This window comes from Peromyscus leucopus, chromosome 1 (genome assembly GCF_004664715.2).
Source record: "Peromyscus leucopus breed LL Stock chromosome 1, UCI_PerLeu_2.1, whole genome shotgun sequence".
Classification (NCBI taxonomy): domain Eukaryota; kingdom Metazoa; phylum Chordata; class Mammalia; order Rodentia; family Cricetidae; genus Peromyscus; species Peromyscus leucopus.
Window position 1 is genome coordinate 110630153 of NC_051063.1, and position 19326 is coordinate 110649478.

The 19326-nt window shown below is 37.9% G+C and overlaps 1 protein-coding gene across 1 annotated transcript in view; it reads right to left on the reverse strand.

The window, feature by feature from the left end:
• Tenm4 (teneurin transmembrane protein 4) overlaps positions 1–19326 on the reverse strand; it is a 2730446-nt gene that overhangs the window by 2405157 nt on the left and 305963 nt on the right. Inside the window, 1 exon segment of the mRNA XM_037206447.1 lies at positions 4899–4942. The gene's annotated coding sequence lies outside the window, so the exon portion shown is untranslated.

The window sequence follows — 19326 nt, forward strand, 5'->3', positions numbered from 1 at the left end:
GGGGTGTGGTAGGGGTGTGGGAATGCTGGCAATTGGGAGCCATGCTACTACTGGGGCCATGCTGCTGTGGGTGATCTGCAATACTAATTATGGCCACAGTGACATCCAGGCCCAAGCTGTTGCCACCAAAGGCCACACTGATGCACAGGATCTGGGCCTCCACTCGTGTGGCCTTCTTGGTGCCCAAGGCCTGTCTTGCTGCCACCTGGGACCAGAGAATTATACGGGCCTGAATTGTGGCCCTGCCACAGCCAGGGTCTGTGCTGATGTCCAAGTCTCCTGTTGTCATTAAAGGCTGTGTGGATGTCGTGGATCTAGGCCCACACCTGGGGTTGTGTGGGAATCTGAGAGCCATGCTGCCATTGGGTACATACTGACCTGAGTGACCTGCACTGTCAGCCAGGGCCATGATGACATCTGGGCCCAGACTGCTGCCAAGGAGCATGTCTGGGATGATGGTCCCACCAGAGCTAGGGTCTGTTTTGATTTCCAGCACCCATAGTGCCACGAAGGGAAACATGGACATTATGGGCCTGGGATGCCACCTAGGGCCAGGTTAGTGTCCAAGGGTTAAGCCTCCGCCAGTGCCATCCATGCATATTTGTGTATCCTGCACTGCTACCCATGGCCATGGGGTTGTCTGAACCTAGGCTGTGGCCAAGGGCAATATCTGTGTCTACGGCCCTGCCAGTGAGGTCTATGTTCATGTCCATGGTTCCTGTTACGACCCAAACCAGTGAGAATGCGGCTGTCCAGAGTTGGCCTGGCCTCTCATTGGCTGCAGCACTAAAGAGAACTGGTCTTGCCCCTCGCCAACTGCATCACTCAGGAGAATGGGCCTTGTACCTCCCTAGGGCAGCCCAGTAGAGCTGTTCCTGCTAGCAGGGGTGCGGATGAGCCGACCATGAAGATGTAAGAGTAGGAGAGCTAGCCCCACTGTGTGTTACAGGGTGACATGGGCAAGGAGAGATAACCCATGCCCCTTTTCTTCACCCCTTGCCACCTATGGCAGGCAGGAAAAGTGGGTCCCAAAGTCATGAGAGTGGGAGAGCTGATCTTGCCTCTCACTGGCTGCTGCACTCGGGAGAGTGGGTCCTGCACCTAGCTCGGGTACAATAGCGCTGACCCTATTAGTTGGGATACAGGTGAACTGGCCCAAATGGCATGAGAGCAGGGACATGTGTCACGTGGGAGCATGGATGAAGAAAATAATGCCCTCCCTCTCCTCACCCCTTACCACCTGTGGCAGGTGAGAGAGCTGGCCCTGCCCATCAACAGCTGTAGCACATGAGACAACAGACATGGCACCTCACCTGAACAGCACAGTAGGGCTGACCCTGTTGGCGAAGGCAGGTGAGACGGGCCTATGGGCATGGGAGCAGAAGAGCTGCCCCTGCCCCGTTCTTAGTATACCATGGAGTGGCAATAGTGAGGAAAATATGCCCTCCTTCCTCTACCCTCGAGGGCATGAGAATGAAAAAACTGGCCCTGGCCCTCACCAAGTGCAGAAATTCAGAGAGCAGGCTCTGCACCTATCCTAGGAATAAATACAGCTAACCCTGGCTGTAGAAATGCAAGTGAGCCAGACCCCAGGTTATGAGAGCAGGAGAATTGGCCCCACTTCTTGCTATCTGCTACGTTGGGTGAGCTAGCCAGGTTAGTGCTGGTGAACTCATCCAGGTGGTGATGATGAGGGGAAGCAGGCAGGCTGAAAAACCCAGCTACCACCCAGGCACTGAACAAGGATTATGAGGTTGTCCACTCCACCATATCTATGAACTATTGGAGTGTGGTGATGGGGCTGGACCTGCATATCCAAAGCTACATGATCTTCATGACACAAGGCAACAATAGAATATTCAAGGGGAGTCCCAGTGAAGCCCAGTGTAAATAGGGTAGCAGAAGCCAGAGATCTCAAACCAGACTAGTGACTCATAGCAATGAACACTTACAAGTAAAGATGTATGGACTAAGGTTAAACTGTGTGATGAACTGGGCTACACTACAGCTTCCACACTGAGATTTTTTTTTTTTTTAAATTTAATTTGTTTGTTGTTTTTTTAAATTTTGTTTTACTTTTAAATTTTGTTTGGAGGGGAGGTTGCAAGGGCAGAGGGCAGAAGTGAGAGGATGTGAAGATGTGTGGGATCAGGATATGAAATCCACCAACAATAAAAAGTTTTAAAATTTGTTTGTATATGTTACTCTTTGTACATGGAAGACATTTCTTTTTTGTTTGTTTGTTTGTTTGTTTGTTTGTTTTTTGAGACAGGGTTTCTCTGTGTAGCTTTGCGCCTTTCCTGGAACTCACTTGGTAGCCCAGGCTGGCCTTGAACTCACAGAGTCTTTGCCTCCCGAGTACTGGGAATAAAGGTGTGCACCACCACCGCCCGGCGGAAGACATTTCTAATGCCACACAACAATGATTCTTAATGACCACATGATGCTTATAGACATCTGTGGCCAGACCTTCTTTAATCACATTGCAAGAATTCAACAATTTGGTACTTGGAGAAGATGCAATGTGACATAGCATTTCAAGGTCATATACCTATGGGAACTAGAATTTTCAACTAGAAATTATGGACCCAGTATCTTTGTTCCTTGCAACCAAGAAGAGGCTTGTGCATGTGATGAGCTCACAGTAATGATATCATGACATTGTTATTCACTAAGCATTATGTTTTAATTGTTTGGGAAATAGTGCATACACATGGAAGTAAATGTGCTCTTTCATCCACTGACATGCAGTTCTGGAATCAAGTATGTCAACCTGTTTCTGATGTGCCTGCCCACAGAGTAATATCATATAAATTATCTTATATTAACTTAAATTAAATACGGAATAATAATACAAAAATTGTAAGTAGAGATTCAGAACCCAATTTCAAGACTGTTATGTAGAACCCACTAAACATTAAGTATCAATGTTTGTTCTTCCTTCTATTATAGCTAATTAATGATCATACAAGATTATTATTGTTTAACTTTTAAAAATTTTCAAGATAAAATATAATTAGAACTTTCCTCCCTTCCCTTTCCTCCCTCCCAAACCTCCTTCATCTACTTCTCCACTCTCCTTCAAATTCATAGCTTCTTATTTCATTACATGTTATTGCATGTGGTGTGTGTGTTTGTGTGTGTGTGTGTGTGTGTGTGTGTGTGTGTGTGTGTGTGTATTCCTAAATATAACCTATTAAGTCCACATAATATTATTTGTCCATGTGTTTTTATGGCTCACCATTTGGCACTGGAGAACCTGATTGATGTGCTCTTCCTGGGAAAAGACCACCTCCCAGCTCCCAGCTTTTTATAGCTGACCATAGTTCTTTGTGTTGGGTTGAGGCCCTTTGGGCTTTCTCAGGTCTACTTTGGCAAGTCCGTCGGTGTTGTACTTGGTCAGCTCTTGTTTGGGCAGTAATATTTGTAACATCTTATGGATTTAGGTTCAGACATTACTGGGAGATACAAACTCATCGAAAAATCCCTGATTCTTTGGCTCTTATAAACTTTCTTCACCCTTTTTTTCAATGACCCCTGATCCTTTAATTTGGAAGTGTTTTGTAGATGTATCCATTGGTACTGGCCTTAAGACTAATTTTAAAGAGTCTTTTATGTCCTTCTGTAATATCATACATTGTAGTTCTTTATAATGTGACTGCTAATTGAAAGTGTCCAATTAAGAAAAAGAACACATATACCATACTAAGTTTACTCAGTAAAGATCATGAAACATGTCTTTTAGATTTTAAAGAAAACAATCATAAAATAGATGAAACTACATTAAACTAGATGTTCTCAATTCTCACTTTACAAAGTGCTTTTTTAGGAACATGCCCCTGCTTGTACACACTGAATTGCTAGTCCAATATTTTTATAATCATTAATTTCATTCCATCATGTCCACTTTCCTTAATTCCAACATTTCAAAATTTTCACAGACTATTTACAAAGCTCACAAACCATTTCTTTCAGCCTTTTCTCAACTGAATCTTATACTATGTAGTTTGGAATAGCTCAGAGTTATCATATTTACTTGGGGTGCTATCATATACTGTTCTTTCACAACTGAAGGTATAGGAGGAGCAATAAGGGAAAAAAGAAATATCACCATAGAATGGTAACAATCGGAGAAAGTGGGATGTAATCTGCTTTCCTCAAGTAGCCCTAGAAGCAGTTCCTCTTTCACTACATGAAATATCTTTAAATACATATTTTAAGATGTTTTTCTAAAGAAAACAAATGGAAGAATTAATATACATAACCTTTTCTGAATCACCATGTTAAAAAATACATAACCGACCCTTTAATGACACTTCACATGCACCACGCCAAAGATATCTTGCTTTTAAGAAACACTTCACCACTCAAAGTAGAGGCATGAACACCAAAAATGCCTCTTGTACAAACTACCTGGTACAATTCACTAAGTGCAGAGTGAGATCTTTGTACTGTACACACTTGTAGCCCTGTTATTCAGGTCCATAGGACCTTCCATGAGAGATCTAAATCATTCCTTAGGAAAGAAAGTTGATTACTCTTAACTTATGATAAATCTTTTGACTTTGTAATAATATATATTTCCACTTTTATAACTCATGAATAGCAGAAAACACATGCTTCCCTTAACTTATTACATTAATTTCCCCAAATGCTGTATGCTTTTCAAATTAATTATTAGACAAAATGAACAAGTTGTGGTAAAGTTACTTAAATATGTTTTATTATCATTTTTCAGAGTGGAAGGCTTAATTTTTAAATATTATTTAGCAAACTCATAGGTGTAAAAAAGACTAAAATATATCTTGGTTCCTTCACTTTGCGATCATAATGCTAGAATAACTGTAGAATATACACTGAAAAAAATATGAGCCAAACTGAGAAATGCAGTCACTTACCAGTCAGTGTTTATCTTAGCATTCATTTTCAAGTAAAATTGACCCTAAAACAATAAAAATAAATAATTAATATATAAAAATAAAAACACAAAACATGAAACTCAGAGTTCTGTTCATTCATTTAACTCATGAGTATCTGTCCTACCCTCCCTTAATTCCCATCACAGAATGACAGCAGCTGAGTTCTGGCCCATGATAGCTGAATGATAGTTAATTTAGCTGCATATCTCTCAGGGACACTGATGGCTGGAGGTTAGAGAGAACACATCCTTTGGGTAAGGAAGAAGTAACTGACTGAGGTGGAAGGTTGAATGGGAAGGTTTATTTTAGATAGCAGTTTTCTATTTTAAAATAAACTATACATGGCTCTGGAAAAAAATTGAAATCTATGTGGTCAGAAGTCATACATCAACCTTCTGGCACATTCCTAGTTCTTGGCTCAATTCCAGGGGCCAGATGTTGGAACTCCCATTAGCCATGAAACTGTCAGAGGTGAAGGCTGCTTCAGGAGATCTTGACAGTATGTACATCATTTTAAAGAAAAAAAAATGTGTCTCTCCAACATTAATATTCTCCAATACTCAAAGGAAGTGATTTGCAGATACTGAACTCATCACAAACTCACAATTGATATACCTAGGTTCACACTTTTCCCACCACTAAAATGATAGTGATGTAGAAAATACATTGCTTTGCACCAAATGTTTAGAGGTTGTGTTTCAGGTACACCTTTTATATTATTTTTTGTAATTACAATCACCATAAACTAAGCTGCTTGAATGAGATAAAATTGTATAAATGGATGATGAACACCCATTCCGTATCTTGTAAGGTTCAAGTATTAGCCAGATATTTTTCATTTCTCTTTTATTATTTATTTTATTTTTTAAGATTATCATATAATTAAATATTTCTCCTATTCCCTTTTCTTTCTCCAAACCCCTTGCATATACTTCTTCTTGCTCTCTTTCAAATTCACAACCTCTATTTCATTAATTTTTGTTATATATATATATATATATATATATATTCATATATTTACAAATATGTAAAAACAATCCTGCTCAGTCTGAATAATGTTACTTATATGTTCCTTTTTAGGGTTAACCTTTTTTTTATCAATAACCAATTGATGTGGTATTCCTTATGGAAGGAATTCCTCTTGCTCTCAGCATTCTTTAGCTGCCTATAATTCTTTGTGTAGGCTTGAGACATCCTGGACTCCCCACTCCCACAACACCCTATTCACTTTAGCATGTCTATTGTTATTTTTTGTTGTTGTTGTTCAGTTCATGCTTAGGCAGCCATATGTGTGAGACTTTCTTGATGTGACTTCTGACAGCCATAGGTGACAATCTCATAGCAAATCCTCTGTTCCTCTGGCTTTTTTACAATTTCCACCACCACCCCTACCCCGGTGATCCCTGACTCTTACATATGGGAGTAGTATTGTATATGGATCTATTGGGACTAGGCTCTACAACTCTGGTTTTCTATAATGTTCTCTGAACCAACTAACAAGGTTAGTAAGGTGATGAATCTTGGAGGATAACAAACACCACTTAACTAAACCAGCATAATCCATAACTACAGTCCAGATATTTGTCCTTATGACCACAGGTAAGTGAAGTTCTCATCCCTCATCAAAGAAACTTCTCTTTGCAATAGACAGAAATGATGTTTAAAAGGTAGAATGAAGAGACTGAGAGATGGTGTTAGAGGCTCAAGATGAGTGAATGGAAAAGAGTTTGCAATTTAGTTGAGTGTTTAAGGTAGACCAACTAATATATAATAATTTAGATAATACTAGCAGACTGTTGGAAGAGATGAGAGAGGTGATTTTTGTTGGCTAAGTTTATAAGGAAGAGTATAAAGAGAAAATTCTGGAGCAATGACAAGGCCATAGCTTTCAAGATAAGACTTTTATGATTATCTTAAAAACAAAGGAAAAATTCTGCTGCAAATTGAATTGAATATACTAGATATAATTCTTCAATGCAAAAAAGATGTTCAGGGCTAAAGCACAAGTCTAATTTTTTTTTAGCATGATTCACCACATTTTATAAAGCAATCTATGAGACATTTAACACCCCTGTCTTCAGTTACAAAATGTCCTTAAAGGTTTGGAAAATGATAGAAGGCTTCATATTGGGTTACAATCCCATATTAATAAGTGAAAATAATTGTTAGAGTTTGCTTTCTATTGTTGTGATTACCACCATGTGATAAACTCTACCCAGAGGAGAAATGGGTTGATTTCAGCTTACTCCCTCCAGTCCATCATAGAGGGAAGTCATGGAAGGAGCTCAAGCAGGACCTTGGAGGTGAGAACTGAAACGGAGGCAGTGGAGGAATACTGCTTGAGGAATGCTGCTTACTGACTTGTTCACCATGAGTTGCTCAGCCTGCTTTCTTTTACTTTTTCATTTTTCAGTTTTCTTTCGTATATAATGCAGGACCATCTGCTTAGAGGTGCTACTATCCACTGGGATTGGGCCCTCCCACATCACTCATTAATCAAGAAAATGCCCACTTGCTTGACTACAGGCTAATGTGAGGGAGGCATGCTCAGTTGAGGTTACCTCTCCCCAAATGACCTTAGCTTGTGTTGAAGAGAAAGAAGGAGGAGGAGAAATAAGAAGGAGGAGGAGGAGGAGACTATCACAATGATTACTGGACTATATGTGTGAAGTTTTAATATAAATAAAATGAAATAAACTTGTTTTAGCAATTTTTTTCACATAAAATACGTATAACTAGTGACAAATATTCAATAGTTGAGACACTGACTTTCTGTCACTGAAGCTAGTTCTACTATGAAAATACTGAAAGTGAGATGCACACATTTTCACATAAAGGTGTGTGTGCATGAGTGATCACAAGCTCACCTATATTTATATATTAGACTCATTCTTTAATGACACCATGTGTTCAAATTTGCATGCATATTGGCTAAAAGTTAGTTGTAATCTCTAAGAATCCAATGTCTGTGGCATATTTATCATCATCTATCACTTGTCTAGAGTGCTATATGTGTGTGCATGCGCGTGTGCGTGCGTGTGTGTGTGCGTGCGTGCGTGTGTGTGTGTGTGTGTGTGTGTGTGTGTGTGTGCTCCCAAATATCCATGCTCAGGGTATGTGATGTGTGTCCCCAAACGGTTATTCTCAGAGTACCTGGTGTCTGTGTCCTCACTATAGTGATGCTCAGCGTGCCTGGTTGCTCAGAATGTGTGTTATGTGACCCCATGATAGTGATGCTAAGGGTGCCTAGTTTGTGTGTCTCCACAAAAGTGATGTTCAGACTAAATGGTATGTATCCTTACTCTAGTGATGCTCAGAGTGCCTAGTGTGTGTGCCCTCTATGGTGATGCTCTGTTGCAAGTTTTGATTCTCATTTAAGTATCACTTCAGTATTTACATAAATTATTTTTCATGTTTGATGGTGATTTTGTCTTTAAAATTTTCTGGGGGAGTTTTGATTCTAGGGTTTAGGCTAGTATTCCTGAACCCCCAAAAAGCCTGTGATATTCTTTATGAGAAAAATCCACATCAATATAAGCTTTATACAAGTATAGTGCTGCTTAGTGTGTGTCAGAGTGAATAAATCTATGATATATATTAAATAGCTATTATACCTTAAACAGAATTTGTCATGATCCTTGACCCTGGACTGGCAAGAAAATAATCCAATATTTTCTAGAGAAATAGAAGCAATAGGCTTACTATTTGTTAATTGATTGTTTGCAATATATTTAAGAAACATCCTACAGCAAACACAGTTACTGTGTGTTAGTGTACATGTATCATGTACATCGTAAATCTCCACTAGGTATGCCAACAGTTCCAATCGGCACTCGGTTCTTTGTTAAAAGTAGTCATTATTTATTTTTTTTAAGAAAAGACTAGTTTCTCCCATGAGAAAATAAAGATGGACAATACATTAAATATTGTGTGATTTACAAATGCTGAACATTATTAGTCATTTCATCTGTTCAATTTTATGGTTTTACTTTAATATTTAAATAATTGGATTATTACATTGAGTTTCAGTATGAGACAAAATATGAAGGAGTGGCTCCTCAAGATTTACTTACAGAATAGCTTTATCTAAAAAGAAATTCTAGCCAGTAAAATGCTCAATTAAAATGAAGAGTATGGAAGGATTTAAAATGAAGTATAGGAGTTTGGACCAAAATGCTGTTTATTCTCTGAATCCCTCTTCCTATTTTGAACTCACATCATCTTCCATATACCTGGTTACTATGTTTAAGGTCTATCATGATGATATTTGTGCAGTATATTTCTCTTACCTTTTAGCTCTTTATAGCCTTAGTATCTGACAAAACTTCCCCTTACTCTTACCAAATGATAGTTAAAGAATGTATCATTCTACATTGGGATGTCATATGACTTTGAGATAGGTGTATAAACGTTTTTGTAACTTGTGATATTTACAGCATAACATTTTTCAGTAAAACCTACCAAAAACTTCCTCAGAAGTGCTTTTGAAAATGTCCAAATTTTACCTCAGTTTGCTCGGAGCTCAGTGGAGTAAAACAATATGTGAACTTGGGTAAATAGGGTTTTTATATGCTGACTCTACCACCTAGTAATCACAAAGCATCCAAAAATTATGAAAATATTGTAACTTTTAGCTTCTTTGAATATGAAGTGTTAACTAGAATAGCATCCATGTAAAAGTTAATCCCACAGAGCATGCATTTATACATTCCAATTTTCATTCTTTGGAGATAATATCTACACACATGTCTTGAAATAGTTCCAATGATATGAAGTTCCCTATGAAGTTATCATTGTCTTAATTTAATAGTGTAGGAATCTAGATGCAGCTGGAGGGCTGTGAGTTATCAAAAATGTCTCTGCTATAGGCAATAATTTTAATGTTAATTAACTCCATCTGGAAGGAATAGCAGGTGTTGAAATTGATCACTTAAGTACAGAAAGCAAAAGCTGTTTACTAAACTCTCCCTAAATTAATTTGAGCTTGTGGTTAAATTGCTTTCAAGTCACTTTTCTACGAATGCCTTATACCAAATGCTGAAATTGGAAAAAGAAGTAGACCAAGCAGATTCTAATGAAATGTAACAAATTGTTCAGAAAGGTCACCTAAAAATAAAATTACATTTTAAAAATGGAAAAAAATGCAATATTCATTTTTGCTTCAATAGCAGGTAGAATTTGGGGAAAATTATCTCCCTCATGTGGTGCACAAATCATTCACCTGCATCAAATTAATGTGAGTGCACTAGAAAGGGTAGAATTCTGGGCTTTCGTCCAAACAGATGGGATTAGATTCAGCAGCAAGGCCTAGGAATCTGTATTTTCACAAATACCTAGGGAGCTTTTCATCTTGCTCAAACACAACTGTTTTTCTCAGACCAGAGATGTAGCCAATCTCATTGACATGACCCAAGGGCCTGAAGGAAGTTGAATGAAAATAGTGATTTTCTCTGAGAGAAAAACCAAGACAATTAGAATGTATCATGGTGACTAAGATGCCAGGTCAAAACTACCTGTACTGTTTGAAAAAATAAACTGTTACAGTGGTAACAGAGAGTTAGTTCATTTGTTCCCTGTCACTATCTAGTTCCTGTACAGAAAACTGGATTTCTTCATCTTCTATTCAGGCCCTTCCTTAGGGGTCTGATTTCGTTGTCCTTTGTTTTTCAAAATGAGGTTCGGTAACACTGGTATCACCCTGATGGACACAATCAGAGGCTTGGGGCATGAAGCCTAGAAATCTGCCTTTTAGCAATGTCTCCAGGTATAAGGACACATAGAAGTCTGTGGATCATTGTGTGTCCTTTATGAGTCAATAATTTGTTAACTAGTCAACTGCTCTGGACACACCATGTGGGGGAGAGTAACAAATGAAATCCAATACCACGTCTCTGTTTCCCGTCTAAATAGAAAATTGACTGCTGCAATCACTAAGGTCTCAAACACAGAGAACTCTTCTGAGAGCTTTATGTTTATGACCAAACTTATCTTCACATTAAATAATGATATAGGTTTGGATATTATCACCATTCTTCCTAGTGAAACACAAGGCATGAAAGTCAAATGGCAAAGTTAGTTACTCAACATCTGCTGCAGAAGCCAAGATTCAAACTGTGAGCATCTGGCACAACACTAAGCTCAGGTTACTTCCACTCTCCCCATTGTCTTCAGAAATGTTTTCACCTCCCAGGCACCATCCTAGGAAGTTTTGAACTTCAACAAGTCAGACCATGCCCAGAATAAGGACTGGGAGAATGAATTGGCTTATTTTCTTTCGAAGACCAAGATAAAGGCACATTGACATTTAGAAGGCTGTTTCTAACATTCTTGTTTGATGTATTCAAAGTCTGCTCATGCCCATGTTTCTATGATGGCATCCTTTTTTATCAAAGCCTTCTGCTGAATGAATGTGAAAATGGTCACAGCAGAACCTGCTAGGCTTCTTTACTATAGATTGAATATAACACTGTTGTTTGTTAAAGTGAACAAAATATCATGAAATGAGAAGATATCTGTGAAAGTGTGTATTAAATTCAAAATATTAGATGTTCATAGTATGTTAAAAGTAATTTTTTATATAGAGGTTATTGAGTAATTATCAACACATAAAAGTCTTTTACATTTTATACCAGAATCAATACTGTCTTCATACACTATCCATGTAAAGTTTTTTGGGGCGTGTTTATTGTAAGATTTATTTTGTTGTGAATTATGAGTATGTGTGTGTATGTGTACAGGACTGTGCACATATGTGCTTTGGCCCTCAGAGTTCAGAAGGTAGTGTTGGATCTCCTGGAGCTGGAGTTAGAGCTGCCTTACGTGAGCACTGAGAAGAGAACTTGGGTCCTCATAGGAGCAATATGTGTTCTTAACCATTGACTCACCTCTCCAGCCTATGTGCAATGTGGCTGTGTATGTGCATCTGTGTGTGTGTGTGTGTGTGTGTGTGTGTGTGTGTGTGTGTGCGCGCGCGCGCGCGTGCGTGCGCTTATGTTAGCTATATATTTAACAAATTTCAAACATAAGCCTATATCATTGCAGGAGGAAGGATGATTTTCAAACTTCCCTGATTATATAATTACCCTTAGATGATTTATAGGAAGCTATAATTTTTAGTGTCTCCCTGGAAACTTTACATACTGAGATATAGGTAGAAATTGCAAGGATATTATGTATGTTAAGTGATATGACAAGATTATAGAATTACATGGGAGATAAATAAAGGAAATACTATTGAAAATTAACATTGTTCAAGATATTTAAACAAGATATAAGCCCAAACCAAGTAATTCTCATATTTTGTCTAATAAATCATAACTTAATTTACATACATGTTTTGTATGTATGACACATACATAATTTTATTATGTATGTGTCAAAACATTATGTTTCAATACATACCAGTTGTTATTTCTTCATCATTATTTTAAAGTGGTAACTTTAAAATAAATGGAAGAAGAGCAAGTATTTTCGAAAAACAATGAATTTTTAAAAGATCTCAACACAAATAGACTAGATTATGATGTAGTAGTATTCAATTTGATTGTGAACACTAGTATCTTAATACAATGACTATGTCTTGCCCATTCACAGCGAGGGTCCTGGGAGGATTAGCTGACATTGGGAGAATGAGAATGAAAGATCTACACTGTGTGATTACTGAGGGAACCAGTTTCACATCGGGGCTACCCACCACGGCCTGAAGCCTATTCTATGATGAAGGAAACAGAAAGGACAGGCTGAGGCTATGGTTTGGATGTCTCTCCATCTCAAGCAGGATGTGACACATAGCATTGTATTCGATAGTTTACCACCCAAGGTATACCACTAGTCTAGTCTAAATGAAAATGAGCTTGAATGTATAGAGTCACATATGTAGAATATTATAAGCCTACTGTCATGGTCTAGGTCTACTTTAGACCTAATGACTGTCTTACATACTCACCTATCTGTAAATAATATCATCATAGAGGAATCTCAGAGGGAAAATAGAGAAGCTAACATAGACAAGGACTCTGTCTCGAGAATCTTAAATTCACTGAAGATGTCAGCAGAGGCCTCACTAAGTTATTGGGAACATACCTTGAAGAGACACAATGTTCAATACAGGCTTAATTGCAGAAATTGTGTGCACTTGGTAAACTGTGTATGTGTGAGATAAATTAGATAAATTGGGATTGTGAATTCTTTAAAAATCTAGAAATATTAAGTATTTCTAAATATTAGTATTTAAACAGTATTTAAAGGCATAACCACAAAAAAAGACATGCCACATTTGTCTAATGGAAATAATCATGGAATTTAGTATGCAGTTTAGGAAAATACAAAATCAAATTTAAAAAATTTTGATTATCCTTCCATAACAAAAACTCCTGCCATTGATTTATGTACATTTTTTATTTGAAAAAAAAAATCCTTTACATGCAAACATTGTTCTTCATTTACAGATAAAATTAGAAACATGAAACAAATAGAGTTCTACCACATAATTACTAAATGTCACAATTGAACAAAAATAGTTTCCAAGCTCTGACTGGCTCCCAGTGTTGAGGAATAGCATCATATGTGTTTGTCTGATATGAAGAAGGGATGCTCTGCCAATCTAGTCTCCTTCACGAGATTCCCACCTTTACAGAAGAGGGAGAACAGCTCTCCTGAGTAACTACATGGATATCTCTTAAACAAATCATAATCTGATTTCAGACTCAGTAAGCCTGTTCCACTTAGATCTAACATTTCTGTACTACAGGATCATGGACATGTAAAATAAATAAGAAAGATCACCGAGGCTTTAAACAGGTCTTCTCTGCCTTTTCCTTCCAATTTCCCAAGAATTGGCAGATAATTAGCAGCTCATTAGCAACACTGATAAACCATGTGACAAAAACAAATGCTGTGGGAACAGAAGGGACAGAGCTTTAGATGAATATGAAATGGAATGTGTAGCTAAAATCAAATCACTGAACTAGCTTCCAAGGATTCTGGTTTGATCTGATGTATTCTTAGTCTTTGACTCACTCAGATATTTATTAGTCACCTTGCTCAAGGCATAGTATTTTCGGGATGAAAACAAAACAAAACAAAACTATAAAACCCAATACTTTCCTCTAAAGTGCTCATCGGAGAGAAAGTGATAATGGAGTCCACAATCCATTTGTAAATGAGCTTCATGGAGCAGGAATATGATATTTCATAGGGAAGTACTATGTTAAGGAACACACACACACACACACACACACACACACACACACACCATCACATATTTGCTAGTCAGATTACTATAAAGTAGGTGTAATATCTACAACTAACATAGTATGCACAAAGCTTTGGAATGTATAAGAAAATGAAGTGAAATATATTAGTCTTACTTCAAATGACTGTACTTGTAATGGAAATTTTAACTTATTTTCCAATTAAAAGCATCCAGTATTTCTTTCAGCAACATTCTAGTTCCTTATAGTGCAAAAGCTCATTAGATGTGTTTCTGTTGTCTTGGTGGACCTATACAGTATCACTCCATTCTACTCACCTTACATATTCCTTCTATCTTTAAGTTCCTCCTCACACTTCATGAAACAGTAACATCATCAAATATTAAATAACAGAAAGTTTCCTTTTATTCTGGCTAAATTTTCCCCTGCCCCCTTGGCCTATACTAGCTCATTATATCACATAATGCAGACTTAATTCTTAAAATACTTCTTTTCTCTCCTTTTTGTTTCAAATTTTTATTTTTTATTTGTCGACTTGGTCTCATCAGGTAGTCCTGGTTAGCCTAGAATTGCCTGCATAGATCAGGCTGGCCTGTAACTCACAGAGATCTGTCTTTCTCTGACTCCTAAGTGCTGTGGTAAAAAACTTTCTCTATCATGTCTGGTCTACTGTGAGCTCCTTAAGAGCAGAAAGTACATCCTTATTTCTGTATCATCGACAGCTAATAATGTGCAAGGATATAGCATGTGAAAGGACCAAGCAGACGCCATAACAGGCAGCTCAGTCTTCTCTCAGAGATCAGGCCTCAATTTCAGTTTCCTGAGACTGAGCAAGCAGTCTCTGGGAGGGCCATGAACAAAAGACATAGTCCTTGCAGTAGCTCCCTTTCTGCATGTACTCTGACTGCTCAAAAGTTCAGCCAGATGTTTACTGTCTGGGGCCCCTCACCAACTTAGAGTTATGTGCATGGCGTGCTAAGCCAGCCAGCCCCCATGGCGGCTCAAGGACAAAGCCTGGGACTTGTGCTGGACAGCCCCCAAAGTGATAATTGTAACTACCAACCAGTAAATTCAAAGGTTTCATACCCTCACCCAATTAAAAGAGAACAGAGATAAAAATAAACCAATCCGAGTTGCACCCGTGTAAACCTGCCCCCCAACCTCCCTGAAGGTCTTGTGGTTTTTGCCTTTAAAAAGCTAGCCACACAAAGAAAGAGCAACTCCTCCCTGCCTCACTGTATTGGGTGTAGGAATGAGTTCCCTGTCTAGACTTGTATCTACAGAATAAACCTTGTTGTTGCATTCTGGACATCCAAGGTCTTCAGTGGTCTCTTTGGGGTCGCAATCTGGGCAAAACAGCATGAATTTAACAAATCATTAAATAACTAAAAAATATAAAAACAGGTCTGTTATTCAAACTCAAAACTATCATGAGAACATATGGATGATTTGCTAGTGTTTATACACCACTAGATATTTTATATAAACTATTAGTACTCTACATATTAAAATACACCTTCTTGATTTGGAAGAAATGTCCTCTCCCTCTTTGTCGAAAGTTAAAGTGCTATTTGACAGTTGATTGGATCACAAAGGTTCCGACCTCACCAATTACTTGGTCTCGGGACTATTTAGTTGCTGATGGCTCTTAGTGTGTCTGGTCAGAGGAAATAGGTCCCTGAGGCTATGCAGTTGAAGCTGTATCTAATCACTAACACCCCTTTCCTTCCTGTCCTTGTTTCATTGTCTCCATTTCCTTTTTCCTCCTTTCATCCCTCCATCACTGCTCCTTGGCTAGTATGAGGTGGGTAGCTTTTATTCTGCCACACCCTCTGTTCAAGATGGTGTTTTTTTTTTTCTTACTATTTACTATGAGCCCACAGTAATGAATTCAGAGATCCAAAGACAGAAACTTCTAAATCCTGGAGACAAGACTATCTCTGCACATTTAAGTGGTATTCTGGTTATTTTGTCACATGAAGGTGTATGAGTTTTCCTTATACTGTGCTTTTGCAAAGATATAAAACTTAACCATGGTATACATATTAAAAATTCTGAACCTTCTTAAGAACAGATTAAAATAATAAACACTAGGTCTTGACCAGTAGAAGGAGAAATCAACTTATCAATGGAGCCTAATGCATTGGTACCAAGTAAGAAAATTGAGCCATGAAAAAAAAAGTCAAACTTCCATATACTCAACTCATGAGTAAAACAAAATGAGAATATGGGTCTCTTACCTCCTGTTTAAATGTTCTGTTAACTATGTCTCCATTCCAATTTACCAAATTCAGTTCTGGAGCTAGTTTCTTCCCATAACTGGGAAGATATCCCTAGCTATAGAATCCAGGCAAAATGATATGAAGGATTGATTTCATCAGATTTAACGCAACATCTAACTAGGAAAATTTGACACATATTTCAACTCTCTGCTGATTTTATGATGGCATAAAAAAGGAGGAATATAAAAAAAAGATTGGTAATTTCCAAAATGAGGAATCAGGTGGTATTACTCTGGTAGAATGTGGTTATCAATCAGATCTTACCCTTCAGAAAAATGGAAGAGATTTTAAATTAATATTTCATTAATTTAATGATTAATAAAATCATTAATTTCATCATCAGAAATGATGAAAATCATAAATTCTAATGGTAGTAGTACTATTACTCTTTGACAGTTTCATACATGAATATAATGAATTAGTCATTTTCATTTCCATTACCTTTTTTCATGTCCCCTCAATTTCTTGATGATATACTTCTTCTCCAGACCCCTCCTACTTTCATATCTTAATTTTGTGTGCTACCCACCGAGTTTAATTAAAATTGTTTGCATAAGCATAATTGGAGATTTATTTACCAGAGCATGGGAGACTTACCAATGGCTATACTACTGGAGAAAATGAAACCCTTCCTGAGGAACCATCAACTGCCAATGGTATTAGAGCGCTCATATATCCCTCTCCATGATGACATGCTGACATGCTCATACAGCATATATATCTTGTGCAGATAATCATAGCTCAGAATTCACAAGTGCAACAGCTATGCTGTTTGCAGAAGATGGCTTTTTACTCTATAATCTCTGTAACTTTGGTCTCTTGTTTCTGGGCCCTCTTCCATGGTGTTCCTTGGGCATGGGAGGGGCCTATCCAGATATCTCCTTTATGACTAAGAATGCTGTAGTTGTTAATTTTGCACGTTAGAGAGTAAGAAATAGGTTGTGAGAGATTATTTCATTTGAATCCTGCATGTCCCATAGATTTTCAAGCTACTTGTTAGCAGTCAGTTGTTTTCCAAAAGATGTTTCTATAACAGTGACAATGTTGAAGTAAAGTATGTAAGGGCAGTCAGAAGATGCTAACTATTGCAACAGTTTTAGTTTATGTAGCTCTACTGAAGTCCTTAGTTGAGAGAAAAATAAGCCCTTTCATAACTGATTATAAACAAAAAATTTTCTAATAAACCCAAAAAATTCTAACAATAGCAGGCACTTATACTAGAAGATTCAATTACATTCCCTCTCTGAAACATGATGTAAAAACTAAACATTAGGACTCCACATTCCACTACAGAGACACTTGGTCAGTCGTGGTCATTGTTGTTCTATTAATAATAGCTAGAAATTGGAAAAATACATGTATATGAATGGATGAATGGATTAATAAAAATATTGTGTACTTATACAACGAACTATTACTCATCTAGAAAAAAATGAAATCATTGAATTTGCAGGGAAATAGGAAAATGGATTCTGAGTCAAGTAATCCATACCAAAAAGACAAATAAGGTATGTATTCATTTATATGTGGATGTTAGCTGTTAAGTCTTTGATAAGCAGGTTATAATCCATATAAGTACAGAGGCTAAGTATAAAGCAAGTTTCTGAGGTGTGAGGGAGGATTGGATCACCCTAGGAGGGTGAAATAGAATTGGTAGTTAGTTTGATAGGACTGGGGATGGAGCAGGAGGATCAAGTGGGGAGGAAGAGGAATGAGGAGAATGAGGAGGGAATATACAGAGGCTCAGCTAAAACTAAAGGCTATTTGAATGACTGTCCAGAAATCTAAAATAGCAGAAGGTGGTCGAAATGGAATTGCCAAATGATAGGGAAGATGGATTCCTAACTGGACACTTCTCATCATCAAATGAAGCCTCTAGTTCTGGAAATGGCTTACATCTAATCTAACTATTAGCTAAAGGAGCCACGTAGGAACCCCCAAACCCTCAAGCTTTTGCCAAGACTCTATTGTTTGCGCTCCCAAAACTGATGGTAAGGCCCTATTGCTAAAGACAACAACTTCACAACAAATAGAACATGGAGAAGTCAAGCTGGTGCCTACTTAGTGCCTTCACTCCTACTGACTAGTGTTCATGGTACTGGAAGATACTCTGCACACTAACCAAAGGAGAAAGGTAAACACTAACCCAGCTAAAAACCCTACAATGGTGACCTTCATGCAAGATGTGCTATTGCAATTGTGGCACAAAACTGGTGGGACTAACCGACCAATATATGAATGGGTTTAAGATCCACTCCATGAGATGAAAGCCATCTCTGACATGGTTCAGGTAGCCAAGAATCGGAGACTAAATTTGTCAGGAACTTAGGAGAAAACTAAATAGTATTGTTTTACTAAAGGGACACAGCAGTAAAAAGCCACCAATGACATTCTGCTATACTCATAGATCAGTGTCTTTCAAAGCCATCATCAGAGAAGCTTTATTCTGTAGTAACTGGAAATAAAAACAGGGAAGTGCATGGGTCTGACTAGGTCCTCTGCATATATGTTATGATTGTATAGCTCAGTGTTCTTGTAGAACTCCTAACAGTGAGAGTGGGGGTTGTCTGTGACTCTTTTGCCTGGTCTTGGGACCCCTTTCCTCCTACTGGGTTGACTAGTAGAGCCTTGATATGAGTGTTTATGCCTAGTCTTATTGTAAATTATTATGCTGTGTTCATTTAATATGCCTAGGGGGCATGCTCTTTTCAGAAGGGAAACAGGAGGAATGGACCTGGAGGAGAGGGGAGATGGTGGGGATGGACAGGGAGTAGAGGAGAGCAAGGAAATTGTAGTGAAGGAATGGACTTGCCAGTGAGAGTGAGGACAAGCAGGCAAAGAACAAGGTTTCCTTTTATATAAAAAGTTAATTTAAGATATTTCTGTTGAATTTGATTGCCAAGGAAAATGATG